The 27,817-nt window shown below is 41.4% G+C and overlaps 1 protein-coding gene and 1 long non-coding RNA gene across 7 annotated transcripts in view; one reads left to right on the top strand and one right to left on the bottom strand.

Annotated features, from left to right (window-relative positions):
* Positions 1–760: 760 nt before the first annotated feature.
* On the bottom strand, positions 761–14,409 carry LOC141738892 (uncharacterized). The gene is made up of 2 exons (XR_012585515.1): positions 13,845–14,409; positions 761–1,902 (listed from the first exon to the last, which is right to left on the bottom strand). It is a non-coding gene; the product is annotated as an uncharacterized LOC141738892 (long non-coding RNA).
* Positions 13,968–27,817, top strand: part of SATB1 (SATB homeobox 1) — a 94,149-nt gene continuing 80,299 nt past the window's right edge. For 3 of the 6 annotated variants that reach the window (XM_074574999.1, XM_074574997.1, XM_074574992.1), the window contains exon 1: positions 13,982–14,185. The gene's annotated coding sequence lies outside the window, so the exon portion shown is untranslated. Of the gene's footprint in view, positions 14,190–15,235; positions 15,306–27,817 lie in introns of those variants that run through there. The other 3 variants (XM_074574998.1, XM_074574995.1, XM_074574994.1) reach the window with 3 other exon arrangements.

Genomic DNA, 27,817 nt, shown 5'->3' with positions numbered 1-27,817 from the left:
CATGAACCATAAGGAGTTAAATTCAACTGGCTTCAATATGAATCAGCTTTATGTGCAGATAAATTGCCAGGCAAAGAGCAAACTGCAAATGGTGCTCTTGATTCTGTGTACAGCAGCACTTTTGGTAATTTTTAAACATTCTATATTATCTTTTAAACAACAGATGGTGTTAATAAAATTATAAACCACACCCCATAAAATGCCAAACAGCAATAGCATTTTCCACGGAAATAATACAAGGTATAATATTTCCGCATTTATGAAAAGCTGAGCATGAAAAACATTCACGTTGCAAAAGATAAGAACCAAAATACTGCTTTTCATTTCTTGTTAATGCAGCTTCAGCATTTTAATTAGTATCAATTACTGCGAATAGGGGTTTGGATGTGTTTTAACTTGTTCAAAAGTTTCAAAAAAGAAAGTTTTTATTTGTTTTCTATGAGTCTCTCACTGCAAGTTCAGATGTGCAATGAGAAAAAAAAGGATCTACTTTAAGAAATGGAGCTTGCTTTGAATCAGTTAAAATGAAAGAGATGGATGACATGTTAAGTTTTCTGTGAGCTCTGAGTATTAAATTACTTAATAAAGAAAAGTTAAATTTGGCAATGCTGGGTGAGTAATCAGAAAATAATGAAAACACTCTTAAATAGGTGACAAGTCAAAGCTCTATCAAGGGCCAATTCTTATTCCAGGAAAACTCACATTAACTTTGATCGGAGAGCTTTTGGTACTTCCACAGATGGAAAAGAATACAGACTAGTTAACGTAGAGATCTTTATTCTACTGACATTTTTCAAAAGTTTATAAACTAGATGGAAACAGACTGGCTTTCCCCTTCAGATTAAACTCGCTGTCTGAATATCACTTCAGGAGAACACTACAGTAGTTTCTTAGCTACAGTATGGAGACATATGGACAAAACAAGTGTCTTCTATACATGCAGGAGAATGCCACCAAGCCTGTCATCACTTGGGTCATTCAGCACTTCCTCTGCCTATTTTGAGCCCAGCCTGCTGCCTTATCGCATTATGCTGGAGGGAGAATCTGTTTCTTCTCTCCTCCATCTATCTTTTTGGTATTCACAAGGCAGTACTCTTCCCCCCACGAAGCCCACCAGTCATGGCAGCTCAGCTACTTAAAGAAATGAAAGCGAAGAGTGTTTGGTAGAGAGCTGGGCAAGAAGTCTGGTGTTGAGGATCTGAGCATAGCTAGACTACAGCACAACGAAGTGTGAACCCAGTCAGACTCTGCACTTAATTATGGAAAGTAGTGATTATGCAGGATGAAAGTCCCGTCTCAGCCAACTGCTGCCAGGTCTACCTGTTTTAAGGTGTTCCAGCAAGGTGTGTGGCTAAATCTTCATAGCTCCACCCTCCTTTCGCAGTCTCCTGTGGCATGTGTGCATCTTCATTTTATAGTCTTCAGGGCTAGTCCTCTGAGTGCAGTTTATATGAGTCAAGAGACTCACGCTGGCGTTACCGAGATCAGAATCTAGCCATTTGTATGTCTGAGCACATATTCTCCTTGAAACAAGTTTGTGGTAGTATATTCAGGAATGTTTCGCACTTGGGTTCAGATCTGGTTCCAGCTGGAGTTCCCTTGTAATGTTCCAAATCTCATTAAGTTAATGAGAGGGTTTTTTTCCAGCAATTCAACGGGATTCCCTGTTTCTGTGCCCACATCCTCGGCTCAGCCTCGCACACAGGAAGCCAGGGCGAGTGTCGGGAACGAGAGGTCATGCTCCATCCCTGCCACTCCCTTTGCAGTCACAGCAGACAGGCCAGAGCTGACCAGGAGCCACGCTCGCCCACCTCCCTCATGCCTTGCCTTTCTCTGTTCCCCAGTTTTCTCTGTGTTCTGGTATGGTCAGAAATTTGGATTTCGGAATTGGAGCCAGGAAAGCTGCACAAATAAAGAAAGGAAAATTAAACAGGAATTTTGCGTGTTACCAAGCTTGGGGAGTGCACACTGACATTACAGTGATGGGCAACAGTGTGACCCACACCTACAGGTCAAGCGCAGTCATTTAACACATGCTCTTCTCCTTTCCAAGTATATTACCAAATTGACCTGTCACATTTGGCTGCCTTGCTGACCATCCCAAAAAAAGACATTGCAGACAGAAAAGATTGCCCTCAGATGAACTGAGGGATGGCTGGTGACAAAGCTGACTTATTTTCATGGAAAGAAGACTGCAGCAATCAGGACAGTCAAACCAGTATCTTTAATGAGAACTAGATTCACCCACACAAACAAGTTGTATGGACTGAGAGATACATATCTTCTCATATCCAAATCATATACTTCCTATTAGCACTACAATTATTATACAGACTCACTAAGAGAAGACAATCTTCCTAAATATTTATTTAGTGATGGTAGAATTGCTTACAAAACCTCTCTCTCATTCTGAGAATCTTTTACAAGACTCCCTTGTTCCCAAGTTCATTATAGTTACTTATATTATTACTGTAAATCTTTCTAATGCCTCAAATGTTTGGCTCTGAAGAACATTTTTATAATGAGGGTGGGGCAATGCAAAACTTTTCCTCTCCTAATTCATTGCTAAATTGTATTTGCAAGTTCAAATGCCAGAGTGATGAAATCACAATATTATTCATTGGATTTTGTTTGATTATTTGGTAGTGTTGTAGGGAACGTATCTATAAAACAACATGAAAAGCAAAGCAACAGAGCTTTAGGGGTTTTCCGGAACTTCTCTTCCGCACACATCAATTTTACTGTATGACTGTCCTGAAAGATTTATGCTTTGTGTTTTGAGGGCCAGGTTTTAAATGGCTTCACAGAATAAAAATATTAAAATTTAAATGCAACTTTAAAAATGTGTGTTGGACCTTTGGGCCTTCTGAAGAGGTCAAGTTCAAGACACTTATAAAAAGACCATTCCCAGAGAGACTGCATGGGAAAGCCTATTAACATTACTGCTTTCCCTTTATTTCCCCTTTGATCATAAAATAAGGTTATGGGTGGCAAAAGCTGTAATGGTGGGAAGATCCCAAATAGGATAGTATGATTTAATCTACTGAATATAAAAAAACCCAAACCACCAACAACAATATGGTGGGTTACCAAGCAAGACTATGACTACAAAGTGCCTTGCTAAGGAGAAACAAAAACAAAACCAAAAAAAAACACACGAAAAAAAGCCCTGTACAAGTCCACAAGAGGAATTAAATTTTAAAAAAAAAAAAAGGAAAGAAGAAGAAAGACCACTTTCATTCTACTTCTTCTTTAATTAAATCCCATTTTGTTCATATGACAAAAAACATAACAACTATTATTTAAAGAGTTCCTAAATCCTGAGTAAAAATAAATAAGTTCCGCATCTAGCATAAGACATAACAAAGGACAATTATCTGTTTATGCTAGGGACATGCCTCAAAATCTACATATTCCATATGGAGAATATCAAAGCCCTCCTTTTCCTAACTTCTGCAGGCCTAATAGTGACAGTGACTGATTTAGGGGAAGAGAGGGAGAATATACAAGTCTGCATGAGCACTTCTGGGCTCATTTTCATCCAAACAAACTGGTTTTTGACTTGTTATATATTTTTTATTCTAAAAGCTGGGGGCTTCTTCTGAATTTTGCTGCTTGAAGTATAATTTGGAAAATATACTATATGAACTGTCTTCCATTCTTCCTCTGGCCATTTTTTACTATGTGGGTATCAAAAGGTCCCTAGCACCATATAGACTCAAGCTCATTGATTTTAAATAGTCCCATATAAATAAAAGCAAAATTTGGCTCTGAACACCTCTAGCAGAAAACTCTGTTATTGTCATGAATATCTTAAATGTAATCGTTTTTCTTTTAATTAACATTCTAAAGAGAAGAGGAAGTTGGAAATCCAGATAAATCTGTTATGAGTCAATTAAGAAGCCAGGATTAGCATATGCAATCAAGATGGGTGCAGCAAGATTTCATGGAAGAGTTCATGAGGAAGCAACCAGGATGTATCATTTGCATGGGCAACCTCCTTGGTTTGTGTTCTTCTCAACCTCAGTATTGTTGACTTGACTCACTGCATGAATATTGCCAAGCAGTAGCAAACCACGATTTCATTTTCCTGCTTGCACGGATACAACTTACCTCAACATGTGGTTTTAAAAAAGACAAATCATATGGACTACGACAAATAGTAGTGGTCCTTTTCTTCTTTCTGCAGATATCCTTTTTTATAAAATCTCTTTCTAAACCCCGGTTGTATAAATATTATCAGTAGATACAGCAGTCTGCCCTACTCTTCCTTGATCAGATAGATCATATTGAATACCCCTCAGGGACTAGAAGTGGGATACTTCAACACAGATCACCTGAGTAAGTGAAGCTTTTATCAGGGGGTGACTGACAAGTGGAAGATACAAAAGGAGTTGATGAACTCACACCGGCTACTATCAAGATGAGTATTTCTATTCTAAAGCCGATGTCAAATTTACAAGAGAATGTAGCGATTTGTGTGTGTGTGTGTGTAGTAAAACAAAAAATACATGAGCTTTATGGGTACAAAGCCTGAAACCTTTAACATTTTTGAGCTGATTATCATAGAGTCAGGTCACCATGGAGAATCTTGCAAGTCCACTATCCATGGTGTGTCTTTTCTACAAATAAACTGAAGGCGTGAGTCTCCTGGGACAAAAAGTTAATATTTTCCTCACTTCAGATTTCACAGAAAGAAGAATTCAAGGCTTTTAAAATATGATACTCAATGGAAACAAAAGCAATTTAATATATATCTGTGATCGCAATTGTCCTGAAAGAAGTTGTCCATGGCGCTGCAGAACAATACAAATTTAGCACAGCAGCTGAAGGACAGTCACTACCAAACTCATTTCCAACATATGGCGTAATTTTTCTTAGATCTACAGATTTAGGAAGTTTGGTGAAAACTAAACAATTTTTCATAAGTCTCAAGCCTCAGTTACCATGGTTCATGTGAAGCCATACACCTAATACCAGTTAAGACGACTACTTGTTTTGAAATGACTAGGACAAGGGTATAGAACACGAAGAAAACAGAAAAACTGAATTTCAGCCACCAAAGATAAAGCTGTCTTAGGAGAAGCTCATGTCTGCCTTTGCTGAACTTAATAATCAGTAGTTACAGTAGGCTTTGCACACCAGCACTTTTCCTCATATTGACTAAGATTTATATTGATATTAGTTTAACACAAGGTGTCATCCCTTCAAATTCAGCAAAGAAAATTCCCTTCAAATTCAGCAAAGAAGATTATACTATTTCACAAATGTACTTTCCTAATTCGAAGTTTCCTGAAACAAAATACAATACTGGGGTTTTTTGGATTCTTTAAAACATGCTGCACAACTGAAGCTATTTCAGTAAATACGAAAGATGGCATGGCCCTGACATTGCAGTAAAGACTGACCACTATAATCATGGCAATGATAAGCCCTTATTTTAAGACAGGAACTTTGAAGTTTCAAAAGAAACACACCCACTAGACTTTTTTTTTTCTCTTACGGAATCTTGCTCCATTATGTTTCCATACATCATAGTCAATCCAAAAGGTAAGGAACCCTGAACATCAGAAATGCTCTACGTGGACTACATTTTTAGAGGGTGTAAATAGATTTGAATATATCAATGTATATGAACAAATTAGGGCGGAAGGGTGTGTTTCAGATCCTTTTCAATGTGTGCACACTATTAAAATCTGTCTGAGATCTGTTTGGAGAAAGCAACAATTATATTTCTTATTAAAGAATATGCAATTACAGCCCTCTTTACACTTCCTGCTTCCTTCAACAATGAAGACCTGTCTGCATTGAAGATTATAAAGTCCTGCACTGTTTCACTAGGTCACCAGACTAAACAGGCCAATCCACTTTCACGGCAATTTATTCCAGATTTTCTCTTTTGGGCCAACTTCTTTTATAATAAAACTGGGCCTAGCTGGAGATTTACAGCATTGTCACTGCAGGAGAGTTAGCCCCTGTGAAATTAAATAGAATGCTGTTTTAACTTAAACACCAAAAATTTTTGTGAGGTCCCTAGTGTATTGTTCTCATGTCTATTATCTTTAAAATCTTCATCAGACACTGAAAAAAATGATCTTCAGAATTCCCAGTTTTCCACCAAAGTTACCACAGCCACAGCTGGTGCAAACGCTTTATGTACTAAACCATTATTTTAATTCCTTTTTGTTTGTGGTATTTGTCTGTCATCAGAAAAACCAGAAAGTCTACAGTTCAGATTTCTCAGGATCATAAATGGTTTGATTAAACTACAGATGTTAATTAAGACCCAAATCTGTATCTTCATGCATAGCCAGAATAACCAGCTTGTTAGCTAGGGAAAGCCCATGATATTTAGAATATTCCATATTGTAGGATGCAGATCACAAGTGGAAGGGTTCCAGGGCAGCTTTGTAACCTCCTCTTCAGTTGTATCAAGCAGGTTTGAGGAAGGAAACATGCATGGGACAGACTGTCTGAACTGTGCCCAAACATCCTATATGTGGCAAAAGCAGTCAGTTACGCTGTGGCAGGGGAAATCTGTGCACTGGGCTGCTGTCGTGTTATTACCTTTTTATGGAGGAATATATTGTCCCCTGATTTTGGAAGTTTGCAAGTAGGTAAAATGAAATTATTTTTAAAGAAGAAATAAGCATCTTTGAATAGCATTAAACTTTTCCTAAAAAACAGTCAAAATTTTAGTATGTATTTTCAATTTAATTTAGTTAAATTCCTTAAAAATATAATTCCAACCTTCTATCCCACAGGACTCAAATCAATATGAGTGTCTAGCCATGCTAGCCATTACGGCTTCTAATGGGAAACACTTATAGTGAGAATTTTCATTATAAATAATATGCAATCCAACAGTTTCCAGTGCTATCCTTTGTGATACAAAATAAAAATGGACCGGAAAATCTACTGAGAGAACAGTTACCAGCAGATACTAAGTACTGGTGTTAATATGAAACCAACTGTTATGAATAAAGAGATACTGATTTATAAGGCTTATGGCCTAATCCTATAAAGGATTTTGGTGCTCCAAAAACTTTGGTGCTCCAACATCAATTTTTTTGGCCCATGGTCCCCTACCAGGTACCCAGAATCATGTTTTAAAAGCACGACTTTCCTGCAGTGTACAAGGAGACTGGAAAACAGCCAGCACAGCGTGTCTTGACCTCAACATAAACTGAGTGGAATTAACCAGGGAAAAAATGAGGTTTGTCCCAAATCTAAAATCCTGTCCCCCTCTAAAGCTAGAGCTCTACCTGAGGGTTACCTCTAAAGACAGGGCTCTACCCAGGGCTGTCTGAGAGATGCATCCATCCACTCAGTATCTACACCCTGATTCTTCTTATGAAAATAGGTTCCTGTGATCTTTCCTTCAAAACTTATGTTTTATTAAAACATAGCTGGAGGAGAAGCTGGCTTCCCATCTCCCTCTATATAACAACTCTGTGATTAGAGCACTCACGTAATCATGGGATTCATCTCTCCTGCCCTGAAAGGCCCCAATTCACAACTCCTCTCACCCCAGGGAGGACTCTGACCATCAGGCTGATGGTTATTTTAGAAAAGGCAGTCTCGACCCTTCTGCTAAAACAGTGCCCTTGAGCACAAACAAATTCAAGATTCCTTAGATCATAATCTACTGTTTAGGTTATTCCCAGGGCCGGGGCGCAGATTGAGTTTTCTTGGGATTATTTCTGTCTTTGCTATGTTAAATTGTTGTGGAATACACAAAACACCCCCCTCAAAAAAAAAAAAAATGGTCCTGGGAGTAAGTACCATCATTACCACTGTGACCTTGCTGCATTTTGTCAAGCCAGTTGTGTCAGGGAGCCTGGGGCATGCTCCAGGAGTGGTCAGGAGGTCAAGCTGACCAGGACAGTTGGGTAGAGGAATGTAGTGGTCCTGGTGTCCAGAGGACTTGGCCATGAGCACTCCAGAAAGGCCGGTCAGGAGTCCCAGGTGGAAAAGGAACTAACTCCAAGGCATGATTCATGAGAGGCAAACGTAGTGCTTTGAGGTTTAGGCAACTGCGTAGCAGAGGTTTTCTGAATCACACCTGTTCGTTCACATGCTTAAATTCCACCCAAGTCCCACATTTCCCACCATCCAGACCCTCTTATTGACCAAAACACAAGTATTGATGGAGACATCTTTGTGCTCACCAAAACGTCTTTTTATTTATGAAAGCAACAGCAGCAGTTGCCGAAGACAGTTAACATTGAAGTCATTGAGTTGTTACCTTCACAGCATAATCCTTGTCATAGCTCAGCTGCCAGATTGATTATTCAAAGTATGGTGCACTTATGGCCGGGAAACATATTGCAAGGCTTTACTCTAAAACTGCCCTGTCTGGAGATAAACCCCAAAGGAAGAATTGTGCGTAAATCCTCTTTTCACTTCACAATATTCCTGAGGTGAAAATATAATTTTGCGGAAGTAAAATGTTTATTTTGACATTGTGACTAATGTCCTCCACGTCATGACAGAAACATTAGCAGAAGGCCTTACTAACTACATGCGGTAAACTCCAGACCAAAGACACATTGCTTTAAAACTTCCTTATTCTGGGCATGTTCTGTTTAGGCCTTTACAAAATCTCTACATTTCTAATGACGAGATGTACTTGTGTCTCTAAACAGCTGAGTGGTGAGGTGTTTATATTATCACCTATAGCAGGAAACGCCTTTCCACTGGACTTACCAGGAATACAAGAAAAAAAGGTGATTTTCTCTTATTCCTTCTGGTTTTATAAGCCTATTTACTAAGATCTGGTGGCACACCTTGTAACTCCTAGTTAGGCATTCAGAATAGCAACTTGACTATAAGTTAAATATAATTTGTGAAATATATGCCATATTTGATAAAAAATGCATGTAGTCAGAATCATATGATGATTTAATTTGCATAGATGTAAAACCTGAATTTATTATACACAACCTATATTCGTAAAAGTAGACAGTCACCTGGTTTCTCTTCACTGGTTTAATTTGGTAGTCCCTTACTAGAGGCAACAGAATTTTTAAAAGCAGCCAAGACGAACCAGACACCAAGGGGAAGGAGAAAAGAAGAACAGACAATGTGCAGAAAAAGTGGTTCACACAAATATTAATACAACTCCTTCAGTTCTTTCAAAAATGATAATTTTAGACTGGCAGATGATGGAGAGGGCAGTCAGGCAAAACAGAAATGAGTTTGGTGTCATCAATGCACCTCCAACCAGTTGATCTTCTCTTCTGTAAAGCAGAAGTTTTAAGAGGAAATCTACAGTTTACATTCTAGGTAATCGAAAATACCTCCTGTAAGAGAGATGTGGAGCAGAAAGTAGTTACCATCTTGGAGAGAAGCTGAATGGACTGAGGTGCTGTGCGGCAAGGTCTGGGAACATGAACCTTCAATGAATGATTGGAGGAAACTTAGAGCCAGTCTGGAGACGGACAGATGAATTTGTTATTATTGACATGATGCCCATTTCAGTGAACAAGTTTTCAGCAGAGACATTCAGGTAGTGAGGTGGCATAGGCCTAAGCTGAAGAGATTGGTGTCTAACCAACAAAGAGTAGAATAATCAAAAGACCGCAGAAATACACTGAAAGCAGCAGCCACATTCAGAAAAAGTCACCTGTCTTCCACTGAGCCAACAGCGAGATGAAACACCAGACAAGGTTATGGTACAGCTGATAATGGCCACTTGCATTTAAAATACGCACAGAAGGCCACTCATGGTTGTATTTTTTCACTGCCATTTTCATCTACAACAGATAACGCTAATACCGGTTGGAACACAGTTACTCAAACCAAGTCTTAATATTTCATCAAGCTGCTGAGACAGCTATGTGTAGACCATGCTAGTAAGCAGGGTTTTTTGCTATGTTTCACAAGTACTAAAGTATAAATAGATTACAAAGCTTAGGCTGCTGTTTTTTGTATGTTAAGAGGGAAAAAAGAATCAAATGTTATTTTCAGTTTCTGATATGCAACCATGAAGAAAACAAGCAATCATAAGAAGCACTAGGTGGCATGTAGTGTTTTCCACTGCTGTAGCACTAGCCATATACTACAAGATGGAAATAAACCATACTTGATAAGGTACATATTACTTGGGAATGACGTAAGTATCTGAGCATTACTGAGAGTTCTGCTGATCATCTGTAATTTCAGGCAGAAGATGGCCTTTTGTATCAACCATGGGTCAACATAACTCTCAAGTTTGCACGTGTTCATGCAGCGTTTCTTCTTAATAATGAACATTTCATTTCAAGCCCCAGCTAACATCAGATACAGAAAAAAACCACAACCACACATGTATCTATTTGGTTCCTGGATCTATGTGGATGCTTTTAACCCCACTCCACTCCTCGTTCTACTTCACTTCCCAGCCCTCTCTACTCATGTCTAAACATAAAGATATTTACATGTCTGAAAGGAACTGGAAAGCATCTGTGATATTTCCCAGAGGATCTGATAGCTCTTCTCACACAAAAGCATATTTCCACACCATTATGTCACAGTAGCACTTCAATAAGGGGCATCTCAGGAAGGGCCTCTGACATAGCTTCAATTAGCAAATTCACCACTTTCACTACCTCACTTGAAAGATTCGAACAGAAATATGTTCAGTTAATATTGTCCTTCACTTGAATCGGACATGTCTATAATCCTTATAGGACGGGTCAGTAGTAAGATGGTCTTTGGATAAATGTACTTTTACACATTGTTCAAAGTCTCTAAAACTCATGAGACTTTGAAATCATGTGGATTTCTGGTGTTCCTTGGCAGGCTCTAAATCCACAAATTCATAAGTGGCTGTGTTACTGTGATTCATATGCCACTTTCATTTTTGGCAGGTAATGCTAGTGGTATTGGAGAATGATTATTTGAATGAGATCTGCACCCACTTCCCTCAAATTAGGACTCTAAAAAAGCTCAGAATGGAGCTTTCAGCATAAATATGTAAAAATATATGTGAACACTTATTCTGCATATGGGTTGACTGTACAATTCCAGCCATCAGGGATGAGCAGGATGAGCAGGACTTTCTATAGTTCCTGTAGAAGGTTGGGCAAGCAAACATCTGGGGGTGGACATTGAGGAAGAGGAAATATCTACGTGTCAGTAATAGGAAAGTTATATTGCACACCTGCTTTTTAGGCATGCCATCTGCGCTCAGTCATACCATAACACAGCTTTGATGACACGCCACAGCTAAAGGGCAGGCAATATACGTCTTGCTTCAGTGACATGAATGACACAACTTGGTAAAACTCACTGCTTAATGACATAAATCATAACTCTCAAACACGGTATATGGTTGTCCCGTGTGTTTTTCAATGTTTAGACCCATGCTAAGTATTTTGATACTGAAAGCACTGAAGGAGCATTACGGTGGAAACTGATGCACACTAGGTAAGCAAGAGCACCTTATCTATACTAATGCCGGACTTCTCGTTATATTTTGTTGGCCTGGAACTACACCGTAACATCCAGCGAACATTGTTTACAGTAACCTAATAACGAGCAATTCTGTTCCCATTACTGCTCACAAGCTCATATTAAATGTTTCTTGTTTCCAAAGTAAACTGCCCTATGTAGTTGAAAGGTGTCACCACACTTTTAAAAAAAATTCGTGTCTTTAGAAAAGGAAATATGACCTAAAAAGAAGTGTGTACATTTTGACTGATACACAAAAATGATGAAAAATAAGGTTTATATTACATTTCTTTTTTAAAGAAGCATTTTCTATAGTGCACTTGAGAATCTTTAAGAGGGAACTTGGTCTAAATTCAGTTCCAGTCCTGGATCTACTCTTAAATCCATATGTGGCCTCAGGCAAATGTGTTAATTTTCCTGTTTCTGTCTCCCTGCCTTTAAAGTGGGGATAACGCGACTAACCCAAATAGCTTAGCTGCAATTTATAAGAATGAGTAACTCGATTATTAGATTTTTGAGACATGAAACATGATTATTCTTAGGATTTACTGACCAGCCAGTCAGAAGAGTGTGATAGAAATAAAGGAGATGGGTCTTTGACAATAGACGGATGCCAGCTGGTCAGTCAGTCAGCCTGAGTAGCTGTGCGAGGAGGCAGCTCTAGGGAGCGGATAGTTGGCCTCATAAAAGTGAGAATGCCCCCTTTGTACCGACTTTCTATTTATTACCCTGTGGTACCTAAAGACCGTAAAAAGTTAAGTCGTCTCTGAGAAATGAATGGGTCCAAAGCACTACAAGAAATCAGATGCAGGCAAATAAATTTTTATCTGTGTAAGAGCTAGATGTTATTTTCTAGTGCAAATGTCAGAATTGATTAAAGACTTAGCATTTCTGTTTAAAATGAGCGAGTAGTGGATGATACATTTTAAAGGCAGAAAAAGTCAGGAGCCTGATAACATGGACATAATGGGGTAAATTAATTTCTGCTGTTGCTGCAGTAATTTGGTACTCAACATATTGGGTCCAAATTTACACCACTGTACATAGTATACATAGGAGTGCCTTTTAATAACTGACAAAAATACTCTCCCCGCTGGCAAGGTCAGTATTATTAATTGTTATTCCTGTTATTAACCTTTGGGCTTGTGTATCCTCCATGGATTAATGATTATTCAATAACTGTGCTACAAGGCTGCACTTTCTAATAGCAATTAATAGAAGGGCGTACCACCGGTTAACTAGGAGAAGCATTGACGTAGCAACTTCGTGGTCTTGGTCTTGTTTCTGAGACATGCACAGGTGCTTACAGGGATTGTACCTGTCAATTCCCAGAGCTGAAAAAGGAAATCTGCCTCAAAGTCAAAACAAACAAAAAACGGAGATCGGGCTGACATCCAGGGTCCCCTCTCTTCTCAGCCTCCTAGGGAATAAAGAAACAGCCTCAGCTTTCAGGGAAACCTGCACTCATTGCCAGGTTCACTCTCCAGGAACTCCACTGCCAAATCCTGCATCAGCGAAGATGGGAAAGAAGGTCTTAAAAACAAAAGAAGAGGGAACAAGTCCCTCCCCGAGGAGAAGTTACACGAATAAAGGCAATTCTCAAACAGCGTTCCTGAGGAGCACATGGTGCCGGGTGAAACACCAGGCGAGAGAACCGGGGGTGCTGCGCGGCGGGGCCCGGCCCTGACGGGGCAGCGGGGCGGGCAGCGACCCCGGAGGATGCCTGCCCGCACCCCGCGCATCCCCGTCCCGCGGAGGCCGCCAGCGCGGCCGCGGAGCTGCTGCCTCGGCCGCTTTAAATCGCCGGTGGCGGTGGGGCGCCGCCGGCACGAAAGGGGGCCGCCGCTGGGGCGCGGGGAGTAGCGGGCGGGGGGCGCGGGGGCAGGTGTGGAAAGAAAGGAGCGGGGGGAAGGATGGAGGGATGGGGGCAAGCGGGGAGGGGGGGCGGGGGGGCGCGGTGCCCAGGGGAATGCAACGCGGGGGGGGTCGGCAGGGATGGACACACACACACACACACACACACACACACACACACACACACACGCAGCCGCCGCTCTCCAGCCGCCGATCCGTGTGTGCCCCCCCTCCGCCGCAGCCCCCCGCCGCCGCGCAGGCAGAAGGCAGCAGGCGCGGAGCGGGCAGCGGCGCAGGGCGCGGAGCCCCCTCCCCGCCGCCCCCCCGCGCCGTTCCCCCGGCCGCAGCCGGCCTCCCGCCGCCGCGCTGCCCCGACGGCACCGCCGCCCCCTCCCCGGGGGCAACGCGCACCTCCCCGCCCGAAGGGGCCGTGCGAGGCAGCGGGCGGGGGTTGGGGGTTGGGGGGGGTTAGGGGGGACGCGGGCACACACAGATAGACAGACAGAGAGACACGCACACAGACACACAGAGGCAGGGCTGCCCCACGCCGGTACCTTGCTGCCCTGGTGTTTTCCGTCCGGGCTCTTCCTTGCTGAGGCAGCTCGGGAGCGCAGCCGAGCGGGCGGGGGGGTTGTGTGTGTGTGTGTGTGACTGTGTGTGTGTGTGTGCGCGCCTGTGTGTGTGTGCATGCGTGTGCGTGTGTGTGTGTGTGCGAGAGCGAGCGAGAGCGAGAGAGACTCTCCCCCCTCCCCCTCCCCCTCCTCCTCCTCGCTCTCCTTCCTTTAAACGCCCACTCCTGATGGGTGAAAAGACAACTTGAACTTCAGTGCAATTAACTTCGCCGGCGCCTCGGAAGCCGGAGGTGTCGCCGGCCTCGCCCGCCGCGCTCCCATGAGTGAGTCGGTCCCGCTCCTTCGGCGTCGCTCCTCGGGGACAAGGAGGGGGAAGACGGAGAGGGGGGGAGGGACGGGGCCGCGACGGGGGCACCCGCCGCGGTGATTTACGGTGCCGACCCGGGAGGGCGGGGGGAGGCGCGGGGTGTGTGGGGGGGCTCCGCTTGTCGCTGCCGGAGCCGGAGCCTCCCGGTCGGCATTGGGCACACACACCTGCCGCCGCGCCGGGGGCGGCCGCCGGCCCCGCTGCGCTCCCCTGCCCGCCGCCGCCTCGCCCGCCGCCGACACCGGGGGAGCGAGGAGGGAAGGGGGGGGGCGAGCAGAGGGGGGGGTAAAAAACAACCTAAGCAAAAAAAGCCTAAAAGTTTGGCAAACTTCTTCCCCGGCCCCGCGCGCCTCCCGGCAGCGGCGGGCGCAGGGCGGCGGCACCCCCGACGGCGGGGGGCGCGGGGCGAAGCGGCGGGTCGGAGCGGGTGGGGTGAGGGGGGGCGCAGATGGAAGTGTGGGGGGGTCGTGGGGTGGCGCTTCCGCAGGGCGCGGGGAGTCGGCGCGGGGCTGCACACCCCCCGAGCGACGGCGGCGGATCGGCCCCGCCGGGGGCGCGCCCGTGGCGGTGGGTCGCATGTGTCCCTGTCCCCCGTCCCTCCCCCCCCGCCCGCCCGCGGCACGACCCGGCGCTGCCGCTGTCACGGGGAGCGGTGCCAGGATCTCGCCTCTGTGCTCCAGGATTTTATTTTTGATTTATTGTTTTTCTTTGCCGCTCCGTCTCCAAACCCACCACCCGAGGTTTTGCTCAAAACCGTCGTCCTTTTGTCGCCGTCTCCGCTCGGTGCCCGGGAGGAGCGCTCCTGACAGGCACCTGCCCGGGCCGGAGTTTCCCTCTGCCAGTCTCCGGGCTTCTCTGACTGCGAGAGAAACTTCGCTAAAATGCAAGTTTGATGCAATACTTTGCAGCAGCTCCTAAGCTGAAATTGAGTTGGATCTGACGAAAGCTCTCTGCTGGTTTTAGGCAGCCCAACTGAGCGCAGCGCTTCCGTGCAAATAATTCCCAAATTCAGATGCAGAGAGACTCCAGGGCGTATGATCTGGTAGTGCCCTTTCGTTCCGGTCCCTGCTACTTGGGTGAGAGTTAGCAGCAGTCCCTTCTTTCTACTTTGTATTATTTTGGTACGCTGCATTTCGTATATTTGTCTGCTGTAGTCTGCTGGCAAACATTAGCATTCAAGCTTACATTTTTGACAAATGTGCAGACAGGAATAGCATGAATAGGCATCTTAAATATTAACAACCTAAGCATCTGTTGTGAAACAAATTTAATATATTTACTCTGTTTTTCTCACATTGTTAGAAAAGGTTACAATAAGTGTAAAATTTCAGCTGTAGTTAGCACAAGGAATGCTTGGATATTTCACTATCTCTTCAAGCATTTAACACAATCACCAGATAGAAATGTGTCAAATCAGGCGCACTATTCAAAAACAACTTGAAACAGTAAGCGTAGAGTATAAAGACATGAATGTAGGATGTTCTCTGCAATTTGTATCTTCTAATTACTCTGCAGCACTATTTGTAGAATTTTAGAGTGCTCTTTTCAGTCCCGTATTCCTATATGCTCTTTTATACGTTTATACATACACTCATTTTCTAATTCATTTTCAATTTGAGATTGTTACTGGTATTACCTTGCTTTTCAAGTCAAAGCAATGGTTTGCACAGAAATGTGTAATAATGTAGAGTAGGTAACAAAACGAGCAGGCAGAAAATGTAACGTGTTTACATATAAGCATGCGTCTAAATAGACAGCACACACACACATAATAAGGCAATAGAAGAGAAATTAAAATCACTGGCTAGTATGCTATGTATGCCCACTCTTGAATACAAACGGCTAGTGGAAAAGAAACAACTGACTCCAAGGAATTCCTCCGTCCCTGGAATAAAACTGTTCTGAGTAGAACAAGAGCACAGAAGAGTGAAGTCTCCGAAAGGACAGTAGAGTTATTTCAGGAATCAGTGCATTCCTTCCCTTTTTCCCACAAGTTCAAATATGTAATAAATAAGTCCTTTGTATGCAAAAGAGTTTACTGGAACAAAAAAAATATTTAAATGGAATGCTTTTTGTGCGTGCGCTTTGAAAAACTGGCCGTTTCCTTTTTATATTCTTTGTTCTTAATACTTTAAATGGGAAAGGAACTCTCGCAGTTTCTCCTCTCCTGTTATTTCAGCGATAACGCGTGAAGCCTTAACCTGCTGCTGCGCGCTCCCGAGAAAGCGCTGTACAGCAGAGAGAGCCGATCTCTTAACTCGCTCCTGGGACGGTGCCGCTTTGGCAGAACGAGGGGCAGAGAGGGTCTGCCACCCATAGCCTGGGTTTGTGCGGGAGCAGGGCACCTTTCTGGTTTGCAGCGTAGGCCCAGCGGGTTGGCTGGTGAGCATCTGCCCTCTTGTTGCTGTGCTTCCCAAGGCAGGGCAGGCAGCGCCAGCCCTGCCTGCAGCCCTGCCTGCCTCCCTGCCAGCATCCCACGGGCACCTCCACCTTCAGTCCTGCCGGGGACGGCAGGCACATCCACCCCTTCAGCACAAAAACATCGTGAGAGTAGGAAAGTCCTGAATAAGCATTAACTCAGCCCACATTTCAGGTCTGGGATAGAGAGGGGTTTAAATGTGTGCGACTGCCATTCAGAAGATGGTCAGCTGAAGTCTGATGTCCTTCGGAAACAAAAAAACAACCAAACCAAACAAAACCCAAATCTTTTAGTCTATCAACTACTCAATTTTTGGAAGCATTGTCACCTTTTTACTGTCACCTGTTTTTTCATCTAAGCATTGTCAGATAAACTTGAAGTCTTTCTTAAGGTTTCCAGCTGTATTTGGGGAAAAAAAAATCAAGGAGATTATTTTATTAATAAAATAGTTTGTAATATATAGAAAATATATATTAAAAGTAGATTTCTGAATTAAAACTGGAGGAAATATGACTTCTGAAATGTTTTAGTCATATTTCTGGGAACTACGCTGTTTAAACATAGATACTACTGAAGCATTTTATTGCCTTCTTGTATATAACTGCCATGCTCTCTCTAGATATATTTAATATATATCCAATGAAGCCACAAACTTTCCTTCTACAACAGTTTAAACACATCTGGAACATTTTACTTTCTTATAATTTATGTTAATAGATGTAGAGTGTATATACAATCTTCTCAGAAATCATTGCTTTTTCCAAAGGGGATTTTTTTTACTTTCAGTCAGGGAATATATTTATAAGAACAAAATAACTCAAAGTATAGGCAATTCTATATATCATTTTATTTTCTGTTATATTAGGTTGATTATATAAAGCTCTCATTTAGAGCGATGGGATGATGAAATTACAGAGGAGTGATTGGCTTTTGTTTTTTCGAATGGATCAAGTTGAGGGCTGCAAAAATGACTGGTTTTGGTAAAGTTCTTTGAGTACGTAATATTTTTCATAGAATTCTGACAAATTAATTTAATAGAAAAGCCACAAGTCTCTTAGCACGGGAGGCTATATTTTCAGGTAAAATGGAAGTTCTGCTTTTGCCATTATAGGCATCAGGCTTCAGTAATCTGCTCCTCTTGTGGAATGAACACTTTCTACTTAAAGCTATCATGCACCTACTGTTTATTTACGCTGCATTAAACTGACAGCACGGCAATCAGAGGAAAAATATGGCTTACTTTCCTGAAGTAAACACCAGTTTATAGGTTAGTGCATGTATTTATATTCCTGTCGCCACTAAATAATGGCTGTCTCCATTTTAATATCTACCTGTGGTGTCATCCAGGGCAGCTGGCTCTTCCTTGTTTAAAACGAGGAAAAAAAGGAAGGGGGGTGAGGAAGAAAAAGAAAGTTGTGTTATCATTCCACTCCAAGAGGAACTTAATAGAAAAGTGATTCGGTATTCCATTCTGTGGCATGCAGAAGCCAGTTTTAAAGGCATAGCATTCAGTTTTACTTGGTGTATTTGAATTGCATCTCAAACAGGGAAAACAGAATTCCTTAACAGTATTTGTCTATCCAAGTCACTGAAATTGTATATTCAGGCAACGGCAGATTAAGGGCAGAAGCATTTTATTAATAACTGAAAGCACATATGTGTGTGTGATGAAAAATGTTCTGCAAATCTGTCACTATGCAATCAAGTGCATTTTTTAAACTTTAGTTGTCACAAAGTTGCTACTGATTCTAAAAAAAAAAAAAAAAAAAAAAGTAGTAAAACAGTTTGACGGTTAAAGAGTAACTTACAGTTCTTATTGCTTGTTATACTGAAATTTTGCAACTTTGTAAAGTCCATGTCAGAAAACCCTATTGATGTTACTTTTAACCTTGGGCTAATGCCTCCAAGTAGCTGGCATTTGAACTGGAGATAACCGCACTCAGAATAACCCACAGTTTGCAGAAAGCTTCCCTAAATTCTCCATCGGAGGATTCCATTAATAACCTCTACCCAAGCCCTCCGTTTTTTCCCCAGATTCTGGAATCGTTATATTTAACATTAAGTTAGCTTGTGTGTCAGTTTCCAAGTGAGAGTGGTATCATGAACTCTCAACAGCCCTGACCACAACTTGTAACTGTTACTTCAAAAAGGATATACTATAGCGTTCCTTTCAAAAATGTAGGTGTTTTTGAACATTTGGCATCCTGTGGCACCTCAGCTTAACACAGTTATCACCAACACTTCATTACTTAATTGATACCCGTTTTGTTGCTTTGCAAATGTCAACTTTCTAATGGTTTCTGCACTGCATTGCTCTTGGTAAGTATAAACTTTGACAGAGATTAATTTTAAAGAGACTTGCCTGTATTGATTTTCTTCGTATGCCCTGATCTGGTCCTCGTGCCGTGTATTGGCTGTAATCTACCCTTAATCTCTGTAATCTGGTGCAGTATAGTAGCAATGGCATAGTAATAGTAGAGTACAGTAGTAGAGTGTAGTAACATACCCCAGGCACTGTCTGAATTGTAAATATCTGCTTTTAAACTTGCTGGGCCTGACTTTCCTCCCATGCTCACTGGTGTATCACTGCGGAGGTTGGTAGACCTTTGTCTTCACAGTCCTGGCAGGGGGTCGGTGTTAGGTGTTCAGATGGGCTGAGGGACGTGCTAACACTTAGTATTTATGCCAGGGTCACCTTCTAGCTATTCATTTAGAATACCGATACGCAGCCATCTCTTTGGGGATCGATTTTCCTGTGAGACTGCATGCATTTGTGTATGCTGGACAGGCTGTAAGAAGGTTTCCTTTCACCGGACCGTAGGCTATCTCCTCACTCTGACCTGTGGTAAAGCATCGCTGGAAACAGGTCTCCACCTCTGTAGGTTCACAAGAGTTAGCTCTCGCCACCTCGTGCCTTTCTGTTGTGAACTGCAGGTCGGATCGGCAGAGGAGTCTGCTTGCCTGCAGATGGACCTCAGTCACCCCAGCTGCACCTGGGTGCAGAACATCAGGATGGGCCACGTCTATCAGCTGTGTCGGCCTTGCATAACTCCCAGCAACTATCTGCTCTATCTCTTTCCCTTGGCACCTTATATGACATGATATGACCTGAGGAGATGAGGGAGGTGCTTTAAACCTCGAGTGCATCTCATCTTCCCAGGATCCTGCTCTGACAGGATTTATTTGGCCAGCAGCAATCATTTGTGTGTCGTTCCACTTGCTGCTCACTAGAAGAAGTGGTGATGCACTCGGATCATATATACCTGGAGGATTGTCTCATAATCTTTTCTGGTGTCTGAAGTCCCGGTTCTGGTTTCAGCCCTGACAAAAATGTGTGATCTCGGGTAAAATAACTGCCCGTGCCACGTTTGCAGTCCTTAATGCTGTAAGCCTGATTTTGGAAATGCTCAGCATTCGCAACTTCATATGAAAGAGGAGGAAGCTGCAGCACACAATCCCTCTATAAATGCGGCCTTAATATGCCCCTGGTTTATTTCCCCAGCTATAAAATTAGTAATATATACGTTTCATAGAACACTGAAGGATTAATTAATTCTTTGTATTTGTAAATCAGTCCTAGAGTGGAAAACATTGTACGGCACAAGTGCAAAGAATTGCTGCTCTGAACTCAAACCCACATGCAAAGGTACGACAAAGGTATTTCCTTTTCAGTAACTGCATTTAGAATATATGTCTGTTTGAAACAGACAGGTAATTAAGAACATTTGCAATGAACAGGATAAAAATTCTAAATATTATACACGCCCTGGATTCCCAATTCTAATACATTAAATAAAAGACAGAAAGAGAGGAGGGGGGAGAGAGTGTGCGTGGATGCAAACTCACAGAAGGACCAGAGGCAAAAAATGAAGCAGAGGGAAATCACAGAGTGAGTTTTAAAATGTTTATAATCAAAGATTAAATAAATATTTTTGTGGAGAGCCATATTAGAAAGTTTTTTAATCATTAACGCTTTTCATCCTAGGTGGGCTTCCTTGATAAATGTAAGAAGTCTCAAGAATAATTAAAGGCATCTTAAAACTTAAAAAATGACAGTTTTAGCTTCTAAGGATTCATTGTAACATAATAATACTGTATGCTTCTTAGTGTTACTACTGCACTAGACATTTAATTACAGTCTTTGTGAGACATGTTATCTGTATAGTAACCAGTGCATAAAAAAGAATGATATATACTTTTACATACAAGCTCTTGCTTGCCAGCTTTCTTTTTAAGATTAGATTAAGATCTCCAATCCAGAATGTTCATGTCTTCAATGAAACAACTTAATTTTACACAATTTTTGGGAGGAATGGGGCATTTATTGTAACTGTATTTCTTCTGTAGTTACACTTCTTTTGCAGTAATACTTGAACAGTTGTTTAGCAGTTTGGGGTTTTTTTTCTGTTCAAAGGCCCAAACTCAGCATTTCTTTGCTTGATCAAAGGATAGATTTTAGAATACCAAATGAAAAAGCATGTTTAAGCTATATATTGAGAAGTAAGATTAAAAAAAAATAAAAATCTAAGAATAGTTTGGTAGGTTTTTCACATGTACAGCTTAATGTTTACAGCTTGCCTTTCCCACATCAGATATTGAATATTGTCTGAAATATGCTCTGGATAATGTAAATTTATGGATTCATAACTTGGTCCACACTTTGCTGTGGAAAAGCAAGTACGTTTGCAAGGAAGATCAGGTGCATAAAACGAGAGTTTTTCTTTTGCTACATCTGAAGATTCCTATAATTGTGCAGGTTGTGAAAAGTGCTCTTCCGCATATGGATCTCCCCGCAGTTCCCCGTGTTTTGCACTGCGGTCACTGCAGGACGAGGCACAACGGGAACCGCATCCAAGCATTTTAGAGCAGAGCTTTTCAATCGATCATATGTGTGTCCTCTTTTGGGTTTTGTTTTTCGCTTCTCAACTAGCAGTCTTGCGCAGGAACGGTACAATATTGGTGTCGAGCCCCTAGTTTCAGTATGCTTTGTAAGAAAATCTCACAGTAAAATCAATCAATCAAAATCAATCTCTGTCCTATTGACTGTATGTTATTGACTTGCTTTTTCTTTCTTTTTTTCTTCACTTGACTCACTGAATACCGTAATCCTTTTGGCCGTTCCTGGAGAATTTTGTTACAATCTTTTTAAGATAGGAGATGTAATAATTTTGTAACATTTTTACATTTGAAACCCATGTTTCCACTACTTCCTTTATTTGGACTGCATGGCCTAAAAACAACAGTTAGGATACTCATAGGTGTAGTTACTATTTTGTAGGCGTTCCAGATGAATTTTATAGGTACCACGCAAGAAAATTGAACCAGCAGATTTTTTTTATATGTGTGGCATGATGATGGATATGCCTTAAGAAGCATTATACTGCCTGATAAGTTGTATTTCCAAGCAGTATTTCATATAGGTTCTGTCTCTTTAAAAATGCAGTCTCCTCTATTTGCCCTATTAATTGTTGATATGTTGCCATCCACGAGACAAAAATTAGAGCTGTAATTAAATAATCATGTGATGCTCCTTAGTGCCAGTGAGAGCAAACTCATTTTTCCAGGCCCTGATGGTCACTGATTATTGTATTACTACTGGCTTGCTTTATTTTTTTTTAATGGCTCTATATTGCTGGGTTACCTAACCACTGCCCTTCTTTTCAAAATTAAAGGAATTGAAGAACATTAAGTCACTTAATTGGCCAGTGGTCTGCGGGGACACAAAGTAGTTGTACCTTCTCTGCTTTTTGGTCACTCAGTTGGTTCTACCGGGAGAACTACATCAGTGGTGTGGTTGCGTGCCATTTAATTTACACTGGTGTTTTGGCTGGGATGGATGCATATAGGGAATGCCAGGAGAATTACAAAAGGAGCAGGGTATTAAAATTCAGAAATGATTAAAATTGAAATAAAAGGATGCTGCTTCTTTGCCAGTACTCTGGCAGTCATAATGACACATAGAGATTAGTTTCCACCTTCATCTTTTCCTTCTTTCTCATTTCCTCTTGTTTATTGTTGACACATTTTCCTTATGTCTCTGCTTCTCAGCGCTTTTTTTCACTGTTACATGTTCCTACTTTTTCTCTTTCCTTAAGCATGGAGAAGCTTACTTAACCTTATTATAACAATAACAGAATCAGTTATTAATATTTAATATGCACATGATTAAAATTTCTCTCTTAAACATAGGTCAGCTCTATTATTAACTGACATGTTATTTTTCATTAAAAAATTTTTATTCTGCCCTTACGGTTTCTCAAACACCCTTTACTTTGGTGGTGATTTAACACATAATGTTTAGAAAACTGTGTTAGGCTAGTGAAAAAAAAGAACTTACCAGTCATGGATAATCAATTATGCATGAATTCAGATATAACAGATGGAAACTGGTGAGTTAAAGTTTCTCTTTAGCTTCGTGATTTTTTTGTTTTGTTTTTGTGACACCTGTCTCTTATGTATAGATAAACATCTAACATAGCATGCTGCTTTTCATGCATCTTTGTGTTTTTTGCTTTTTGGGTTTGGGCTTTTTTTGGTTTCTTTTTGGTTTTGTCAGTGTGGCATAAACTCATTTTCTCCCGTTTCTAACTTACCCTTTTTAATTTGTTTGTCTGATGGCATTTCTATACTGCCTTCTCTAGGCCTAAATTGTCCTGTGATGCAGCCGGCATTTAATCTTCTAATAAATTACACAACGTCATTTAACCTTAAAATTGTGTCAGCACTATATTTTAAATTCTATGAGTTCACTTCTGCCTTCAGCTGCTCATGGCCTATAGTGTTATGACATTAAAGCAACAGGGTAGACTGTGGCTGTGCATACGTATTCATGTATGCATATATGCACATTCTTGTGATTGTGATACTTATATAGGCGTTCCCTCCAAAGGCATTAATTAAATTTCTTTCAATCATTTGACAATGAAGCAGATTGCCTTACTGCTTTTTATTAAAAAGTTCAGTACGGACTGGGCGTAATATTTCTTTCGGTCATGGAAAGATTTTCACAGACCTAAATCAAGCAAAAAAGACGATACCACTTTGCGATATGCCCACAGCGACAGCCAATTGGTATGAAATAAACGGAGAGCTAAATGTTTTCTTTTTCTTTTTACACACAAAATAAAGAAATCTAAAAGAGCTTTAAGCATGGGCTTGGCTGTGAGATGATAGGGCTTTTGCGTAGTTCATTCGCGGCAGAGTATTGAAGGATTCTTGTATTTGAAGGTGTCCCCTGTTTCAGAAACACGGGGGTAAGCTGATTTGGACATTACTTTTCTATGACTGCAATAATTTGGAGCATTTCTTCACCTGGCTCCACCCGCCTTTGAAGTGGCACGTTTTCAGATGTGGTGCAGAGAGATTTTCCATCTGTACACTTAGGAAAGAAAAATGAGTTGAGAGAATGCACCATATCTTTTTCACGAGCAGAATATTTCAAAATTTCTGGTGAGCATCTTACCAACGTTTCCGAAGAAAGAAAATCTAATACAGGAAGGAGTTTGTAGTATAACCTGCCAGAAACAAATTATATAGAAGAAATCCTAAGGAAATGAACACGGGTGCTGTGAAAATAATTAGTTTCAAATGTTATTTCTTCTATCACAGCTGAAGCTCTGCTAGGAAACTTCATGTGCATGCCTCCATTTCTTCTTACTCAGCTATTCTTACATCAATGCAGAATGCAAACCTTTCCCCCAAATTTTTGTATTTAATGCGGGAACTCATTTTTACACACTTATCCAGGCATTTCTTTTTAGTGCTTGCATGAGCATAAATGAACTATCATAAATATTAACTTAATTTTGCCTTAAAAATATAGTATTCTGGTGGGTTCCCAACTCCTGCTTTCCATCTCAGTTTGTTTCCATTGTAGCCACTTAGCAGGAAATCTAGAAATGCAGTTGTTTTAGCAAGTACATACATTAAATACTTGAATACATTTTTGTCAATTTCTCCTTTTTTTGCTGTTTTTCTAAATCGGGACAAGTACTTTGAACATTTACAGGGTACTTGGAGTAACATTTTGAAGTGACTTGTTGTTGCTTTATGTTGTTTGCATTTAAACTGAGTATACTCTGACACATGTATAAATGACCTTTATCTTAGTGACACTGCATATGCTAAACCTTTTTTATGTTAGCGCCTGAATATTAACAGGTACCTTATTCCTTAAAAGAGCTGCGAATATTAACAGCTAATTGTTCCTGAAAAGAACTGTGCAAAACTCATTCATTTAGTCTTTGTTACCGTGGAATCATCGGAGTTTGAGATTGGAAGGAGCCCTAGAAGAAAAAGCGAATTCGGCCAAAACCACCAACTTTCAATTTGTTTTACACCAAACCCACATATTTTGCATGTATTTTATGTACAATGAATATTGACTCCTGTCAAGTTTGGCCATAATTAGATGCGCAGTTTTACTTAAAAGGTTTTGAACCTTAGAAAAAGTGTAGCAGAACCTGGGCAGAGCTCTGAGTTAACAATGAAACTGGAAACAGGACATTTCATGTGGTTTTGGGTTTCATAATGAAAGTTTGACATAGTTCAAGTCATCAATCAGTTCTAACCATTTCCTTAAACTCTTCCACATTTTCAATTTTTATTGGTAGGTTTTATTCATACTATCAGGTCAAAGAAAAAGACGATTGCTTGCCCGTTGATGAAGTATTCCTGTGTAACAAGTCACTGCTGTTTGAGCTCAACGGCGCGAGCATCTGAGCTCTAGCTAATAATGCCGGAATAATCCTTCCGTAGTGCTAACCGCAAGGGTTCAGACTGTTCTCTACCATAATGTGCGGCTTTGCTTGGGCTGTGTGAAAATCATCCTCACCCAGAATTGTTGGATTAACTTCTGGATTCCTAAATGCATCCTTTTATTTTTTTTTTCTTTTTTGACTGGGAGAGAAATGCGGTGGTTGGAAGGAGTCAAGAAAGGGAAAAGAAGCGGAATTGGTCAACAACATTGCAAAACATTTTGGAGAGAACTTGGTGCTACTTTCCTTTTAACAAGTAAAAGTAACTGGAGCTCTGCTGATGTATATGTCTGGGGATCATGATTTACACACTATTAAATTAATAGAGTTTCTATTCAGACACATCCCTAAAATAACTGCTTATCAACCAACTCTTCTTTCAGGGAAGAGTTGTATGCCCTTCTTACGCCTAGGAGTTACCTAGTGCTGTGACAATGAAGGTTTCAACAGGAACCACTCTTTTTTCATCTCCCCATGACCCACATTTAACATCTTCACGAGAAGCCTAAAAATTATACCTCTGGGGAGAAAACTGTGAAATTCACGACTTGCTGAATTTATGACATAGGTTATTTGGCTGATTCTAAGATGCCAGCTTTCCTCCTTTCTTCCAGCTGCCTAATTGCATTAAATATTATTATATAAAGTTCTATTACATTTTTTTTGTTTGTTCTTTTTTGTGGAAGCAGTTGGCTGTAGCTGCCACATGGAAATTACGAGCATGACTCATCATGGATCTAGTCTACTGTTACGGATGGAAGAGAATATGGTCCACAAAATGCCTTTTTTTTTTTTAAGCTGAAGCTTTTTATTTGAAGCAGTTCTGAAATCCAGAGTCATAAAAAATATTGGCTTATATTAAATAGCATATAGATAGTTGAACTGCTGATACACTTAGGAAGTGAACTCAGCTTGTCCGCATAGCAGGTAGAGACTGTGCAACTACAGAGCAAGATTTATGTGATTAAGCCATTAATATTCATTACTGTGATCTTTTATGGGAAGGTGGACACCTGTCTATTACAACTGCAACCAGATAGGATTTCTTGTGGCAGCCAGAGGTGAAGGGTATTCTCATTAGTGGTCACGTTCACCCTTCTCTTCATTGCGCCAAATGGTTTTGTTGGGTTTTACTCCATAATTTTCTTCCAGCATTTTGCTTCTCCGTGACTCATCTGGCACCAAGGGGCAAACTGAAATGACTGTCAGGGCCACATCAGCGAGTGTATGCAGGTACTTCAGCTGTACAAGCATCTTAGTCAAAATAGACGTACAGCTGTGAAAGGGACTCAGGCAAAATGGTGCGGTAGTTTGATGAAAAGTAACTTGTTTCACCCAAACCCACATTTTGCATATTCTTATTCAACTCTATTTTTAAAAGAAGATTCCGTGATTGAAATACACTGCAGAAAATGTTTGCAGGAGTAAACGAGCCTCGTCACAGAGGCAATCAATAGGGAGATGTCTGTTTGTATATGATTTTTCATATCTGCAAGCTAGCTGAGACATCTAACTACAAAATGCTGCACCATGGGACACTGTGTAGATATCTGATACTTTCCAAGGGATTTGGGGTCCGTAAACTAATGAATGCACTACATGTAGCCATATATGTAGGTTTTTCACCTCTGACGAATATCGTAAGGATAATTTACTGCACTTAATAAGCAATTAAGTGCAGTTCGATACAGCTGACTGTTGTAAGTTAAATATTCATTTTACGTAACTGTTTCAGGACATCGTGTGTGAGAGCACACAAACGAGCAGAAATTGCTCATGCAAAATATGAGAGGGGACGACAGCTTGTGTGCGATGCCTTTCAGTGAAATGAAATTCATAGCACTTTTGCTTTTTGACAGGCATCCTATCCAGGCTGGGGCAGGTTGCAGTCAAAAAAAAAAAAAAATAAAAATCTAGGTTGGTATGGAACTTTGGAGCTCAGTGTGGGGGATGTCGCAGAACACTGTGATTCACATCGGTGCACATCGGCTTCTTGGGTCGTATGTAAATTGAGATTGCCGCAGTCAGGTTGGTTCAAGTGTTTTGAGTGGTGTCAGGCAAGTATCGTTGTTCAGGGCAAAGCGGAGGGGAAGTCGATCTGAGGAGACTGAAAAACGGCTTCAATCAGAGGTGCGGAACTTGTAGGGGCCACGGGACTGTTTCCGCGCCGCAGCAGTGGCTGTGCCAAGGCTGGCGCAGACAGACATGGGACAGGGCAGCGGGGTGCATCCTTCCCCTTAACCCACGCTTCTGGCTAACCCTTAACCCCGGCCGCAATTTGGCACAAGCCCAGCGGGGAGCCATCCACCTTTTGGTGACAGATCTTTACCTTCAGAAAGCCAGGGACTGGTGTTATCATTGCCTTGCTGGCCAGCAGTTAGCCTTAGCCGCGCATCACCCCTTGCAGTGGGGA

The sequence above is a fragment of the Larus michahellis genome, chromosome 2, assembly GCF_964199755.1.
Source record: "Larus michahellis chromosome 2, bLarMic1.1, whole genome shotgun sequence".
NCBI classification, from domain to species: domain Eukaryota; kingdom Metazoa; phylum Chordata; class Aves; order Charadriiformes; family Laridae; genus Larus; species Larus michahellis.
The sequence above is the reverse complement of the archived record's forward strand: the minus strand, read 5'-3'. Positions and strand labels throughout refer to the sequence as shown.